At 38.5% G+C, this 5995-nt stretch overlaps 1 pseudogene across 1 annotated transcript; it reads left to right on the top strand.

Annotated features, from left to right (window-relative positions):
• Positions 1–1292: 1292 nt before the first annotated feature.
• LOC308560562 (ubiquitin-ribosomal protein eL40 fusion protein pseudogene) lies at positions 1293–1645 on the top strand (annotated as a pseudogene). The gene has a single exon. The product of its transcript is annotated as a ubiquitin-ribosomal protein eL40 fusion protein pseudogene (transcript).
• Positions 1646–5995: the final 4350 nt, after the last annotated feature.

Below are 5995 nucleotides of genomic sequence, written 5' to 3'. Positions count from 1 at the left end.
CCAGTGAACCTCTTAAAATGGACCCATCTAGATGGACTACGAGCTGTGCCTTTTGGTAAATTAGAAAAAGATACTATGGGCAGATATATTTAAAAAATGAGCACCATCTGGGCAGAAAAATTACCTGCCTGGGATTGAAAAATCCTTCTCATCCCATCTGCCAAGCGTCTGTGCAGTGCACAAAGCACACAACTGCAGAAGATGACTTTCTAGGCAGTCCCGTGTTCCTTCTCTGCCTTATACTTCTCCATGGTGCTTATCTTCTAAAACACTACTTGACTAACTTGTTATTGTCTTCCCTTGCCCTAAGAATGTCCCCTTCCCCACTAGAATGTCCATTCCATGAGTGTAGATATTGTGAGTGTGTTCCTTATGGTTTAGCCTCAACTCTCAGAATAAACTTTGCACGTAGTAGGTTCTCAATGAACAGTTTTAGGTAAGTGAAGGATGAATATTACTGTAGCATTTAAACACCCTGATTGCTATTGCAGAATGGATCTTAAAGCACTAAGTGTGGTTGGCAGGGAAACCACTTAGGAGGCAATTACAGGAATCTGAGTCATGGTTTCTTGGGTTAGGGTGATGGCAGGAGAAACCCAGAGAAGAGGATGGATTCAGAATCTATTTTGATTGGTAAAGCAGACAATACTTGCAGGCAGATTAGATGTGGAGAAATAGGGAAAAGAAAAGAGTCAACAGGGACTTCTAAGGATTGGATTTAAGTAACTAAGTAGATGGGAATGCAATTTAATAAAATGAGAAACACAGGGAGAAAAAGGTTGAGTGCTGATGGATATAGTGGGGTGGAAATGAGGGCAGATGTCTACTGACTTTTTTAATTTCTCTCTTCCTCTTCTTCTCTTTCTTCTTCTTTAATGAACCAAATATATCAATTGTTTCCTTTATGGGTTTTTTCATCCTTTTGAATTTTTGCTTAGAAAAACCTTCTTCACTCTGAAGTAATTATGTATATTTTTAGTTGTTTTAAGATTTTATATTTTTGTATTTAAATAGTTTCATCATTTGGAATTTATTTAGACATATGACATTGAGTTCCCCAATTTAATTTTCCCCAAACATTTAACTAATTATCTCAGAAACCTTTGTTCATTTGTTGAATAATTCCCTTTTTCCACAGATATGAAATATACCAACCTTTTTTACATACCAACTTTTTATAGATGCTTAAATATGTTTCTGAGATTTCTTTTTCTTCTGTTAATGTTAAATATCATACTTTTTCAATTAATGTAGTTAAGTCCCCCTAACTAGGCACCCCAGCATACAAAGAGATGCAGATATTTGTAAAGACCATGACAAACAAGACCATCGCCCTGGAGGTCGAGCCCAGTGACACTACTGAGAATGTCAAAGGTAAAATCCGAGGGGTATCCTGCCTGAGCAGCTGCGTCTGATTTTTGCAGGTAAACAGCTGGAGGATGGCCGCACTCTCTCAGACTACAATACCCAGAAAGAGTCCACCCTGCACTTGGTGCTTCATCTGCAGCGAGGAATCACTGAACCTTCCCTCTGCCAGTTCACCTAGAAGTACAACTGTGACAAGATCTATCTGCACTTAGGAGCTGTCAACTGCTGCAGGAAGTGCGGCCACACCAACAACCTGCTTGCCAAGAAAGTCAAATAAGGCCCATCACCTTCAGGGCAGCCTCCTATCCGAACCCCATGGCCCCGGGGCCTCAATAAAGTTTTGCTTTTGTTGAAAAAAAATTTTTTTTTTAATTTCCAAGGTTTGATTGGTTATTCCTAACTATTTATTCTCACTAATAAATCCATTTAAGATTCTAATCCATTCTTTACACCTCAGCCAATTATCCTATTAAATAATCAAGTCTCTAGTTTCCTTTCAAGCTCCCCCCACCTCCCCACTGGAGTTTTCTCTATGGTCCAATCATAAATGGCTAATTAAGGTTCATATCCCTTAACCTTACACTCACTATGTACCTTCTCAGGATATTTTCCCTTTGCCTAAGAAACCTTGTATTCTTTCCTCTAGACTCAAATTAGAGGCCAGTGTCTCTATCAAATTTAATTTAGTGTCTCCATTACTAGTGTCTTTCTAGTAGTGTATTCATCTGCTCTTAATACTAATTTCACCACACTGTACTTTCTTATACTTGTGTCTTTTCCTTCACTAAATTGTGAGGGGTCTTCAGGTCTTGTTCTATGTTTGTTATCTCCAGAATCTCTCACATATTTGTTTAATGAATAAATATTCAAAAATTCTTATTTTGGCCTCCACAAATCTTCACTTCTCCAGACTAAAAAGCTCCTATTCTTATAAGTATTTTTTATTTTTACAAACTAATTTTTTATATGATGATTTATTTGATGAAGTTTGTAGTCACATAAGCACCCAGGGCTTTTTCATTGACTTACTGTTTTCCATGCCCATCCATCCTTATTTAAACACTTTTTAAATGCAAAGTATACTTGTACATGCATTTAATTTCATCTTTTTTATTCATTCTAGACCACAGATATAATGTAAAATTGATTTAATCATCAAACATAATATCTATTCCACCCAAAGCTGCAAATTTGCTAAATGTGTTTTCTATTTTTTCACTCCAGGGAGTTACACGAAGCTTAAACATCCCAGAGCCTTGTGTCCAGGCACTGGAGACGTTGGCATTTCATTGATCATTTGCCCAAACCATATTTTGCCAAAGAATTAGAAAGTTTCTTGAGAAACTTTGCCAAAGCTATTGTGAAATCTATGACATCTTCTTCATCCATCTGTTTAGTAATCCTGTTAAAACTCTTTCTTAGACTTGGCTTAATAAAGAATAGAAGTATCAAATCCTAGATCCAAATAATAGTATTAATAGATCCCATCGCTGCAGAAACTGTACATAGAAATGTTTCTGGCACTATTTCCATATAATTCTCTTGTTTCTGACCTCCCCACAGTGTCAACTTCATCTGCAGGATGCATTCACTCATAATAGCATAATGACTGCAATAGTGTAGGCGTCTGCAGCCCACATCACCCAGAAACCGGGTCACAGTGCCAAAATTTCTGGTGAAAATTTTGGACTTTGAAATGATTAAACCACCCCTTCATGCCTTTATTACTCTCCCGGGTCAGGGAAAGTCATGTGGGCCTGAGTCGCCTGAATCAGTCAGTGTTCATGGACATGAGGCTGCATTTGGCGGAAAGTCAATCTTTCTCAAAGCTCATTGCTACTACGCTGGGTAAAAGGTATGTAATGGAAGTTGAGGAGGAAATTAACAATGTATCCAGCAAACAGAGACACAGATAGAGACAAACACATAGGCAGTGTACGATGGTCAGTTTTTAGATAGTTGTGAGCTTTCTGGTTAGGGTAATTCAACAAAGCATTGTGTACATGGTGGTACATGATTGTAATTTACGAGGCTGAGAACATTTTCTTATATGGGACAATAGAAAAAACATTTCAAAAGAAGGAATGATGTTGGGTATTGAGTTGTTTTAAAATTTTATTGGTCATTATCTAACATCTTTGTTTCAGCCTTCATGATGCAGTCCTATTGTTATAGTTTGTGGAAGAAATGTAGGGGAATGTGGTGAATCTGTGACCATGTTTTCTTTTCTTTTAGCATAAAAGCCCTCAGGGTCTATGTGTTTGTCTGAGCAAGCTGTCAGCCAATTAGAGTTTACTGCTGAAGAAGAAGCCGAGGAAGTTAATCCTGCTCCTTCAAGGCATAGTTAGAAAGGAAATATGAATCTTAAGCAGTACACGTCATTTCATCCACTGAGAACCAGGAGGGATAGTTAGGCAGGAAGAAGAAAGGATAATTTTAATGGGCTCATTTGAACAGGAAAACCACAGCATACCCAGAAGAAGTAATCTCTTTCCCTTGGACTACAATTGAAGGAGTGTGTGTGTGGGGGGGGGGGGCACTAATGAGTTGATACTGACATTTAAAACCCCCTTCTTCAGTGTTGTTCCACATATTAGAACTGCTATAATTTAAATATCATTGTACTAGAAATCAGGAGATGTACATCTTCTTCCAATGCTGATAATCTTATGTGTGTCCCTTACTATCTCTGGTCTTCTGAGTAACAGAAAGGTAACAATTACTGACATATGGATTCCTTAAAGTGGAGATGACACAGCTTTGAGAAATAAAATCTCCTTGTGGAATATAATGATTCATTTAACCAACATATATTCTATTTAATCTCTTCCACTTCCAAGTCACAGTTTTTTGAATCAGAAAGACATCATAAATCCCTTAGTCATGTGATATCACACACCAGCCTGTGAACCCACTGTATCTGCATCATCCATGCAGATTTATAAAAACACATGTATTGAGTCTTCACATACAGAACCTTTACATTCGGTTGGTCTGAGGGGGAGCAGAGAATCTGCATGTTTTTAAATATGTCTAGATGATTTTGATTCTCAGGTTTGGCAAGTATTGATCTCATCCAACTATGTTATTCAGAAGATAAGAACACTGACCTTAATTAGAACTGTGTAACTTTAACCCAACCAGGCAATTCTCTGGAAGCACTAATCCATAACAAATATTAAGACATTATATGGGCACTAAAAAGTCACTTAAAACATTTAAAAATGAAAGAAATGATAGAAAACATCTCTGGTGTGTAGTAGAAATACAGAAGAAATATTTTGGCAAAAAATTCCCTGAAGTGTTTAGGAGTGGGAGAGGAGAAGATTTAAACTACCAAGTGGTGTTAGTAACTATTTTGGACCTCTAAACTTTCCACTATGGAAACTAATCTCTTTAGTGCAAAGGCTTGCAGTCTTGCAAACTGGGTTATCCTCCCAGTTTGAACTGATTGAAACCAGTTGAATCAGTTGCTCCTCTAAATAAATAGGGGGACAGAGACTTCCAGGGGATTGATCTGAAGGGGCTATCTGGCATGCCCTCATGTCTCCATCCAGCCTTGCAGAGGTGACTCCTCTATAACTGTACAACTCACCTGGGACAGATGTGACATTATATCCCATGTCTTTATTTCCAAGTCCAGTCATCTGAAAAACCTCACAGCATTCCACAGGCATCCATCTTTAAAAATACCTTAGCAAAATTACTTTCCATTAATGAATGGCCAGAGCTTCACAGCAGCAAATTCTAACTTTTTTCCCCATTAGCTTTAGTAAAGCTGACTATGTGAGTTTGCCTTTGTAGGGAAATATAGGTATAATTAGAGTTGAATTCCAACTCAGCCTCTAGTGGCTGCTCTTGTTCCAAGAGCCTGTACTAGATGGGCTGCATCTTCAGGCTCATTTCCCCTCTGACTTCAGCTCATGGGGGGCAGGAGATAAGTTAGGGCCAGGGTTTCATTCCTTTACCTTCCTCCTGTTCAAGTGACAGGGTTGGCAGTGGCCTTTTGCTGAAGGTCACTTGGCCTATCCTGGGTCCCAGGAACTACTCTTTCCTCTTTTTGCTTTCAGGTTGAGGGATGCAAATAGTTCCCAGCTATTACCAATCCTGATATACAGTAAAATACAGTTTCTTATTACTTTTCCTAAACTGTGCCTACACCTTTGTAAATTGCCCCTTTATTAAACTCTACCTAATTACCCAGTTTGTGTGTGTGTGCCATCTCTATCTTGCCTGGAGCCTAACTGATAAATTGGCTGAGGTGTCACTTTATATAATTACTTAATTTCTTTTAGCCTCAGTATCTTCACCTGTGAATTGGGGTGATAGGTAACACTTATCCTTTCTACCTCATAGGCCTATGGGAGAATTTAATGAGTCAATGCTGGTTTTATTTCCCTTCCCAAACTTTTTATTTCTAGAAGGTGACCAGGAAACAGTGTGTGCAACCTTAAGTCTTGCCCTTGCTTCAGGTAAGAGATATTCTTCTGTGGAACAATATCCTGACACTGAGCCCTGTGGCGGCCAAAAGCCAAACAATACTCTTAGAGCAGTACACATTGCACACATGCATAGAGAGTTTGCATGGCAACTTTGAAGAGAAGGGAAGTCTACCCAGAAGGGATAA

Source organism: Miniopterus schreibersii (genome assembly GCF_964146895.1).
Source record: "Miniopterus schreibersii genome assembly, chromosome: 8".
In the NCBI taxonomy this organism is placed as follows: Eukaryota; Metazoa; Chordata; class Mammalia; order Chiroptera; family Miniopteridae; genus Miniopterus; species Miniopterus schreibersii.
Note: the sequence above shows the minus strand (reverse complement) of the source record. Positions and strands in the feature narration are given on the sequence as shown.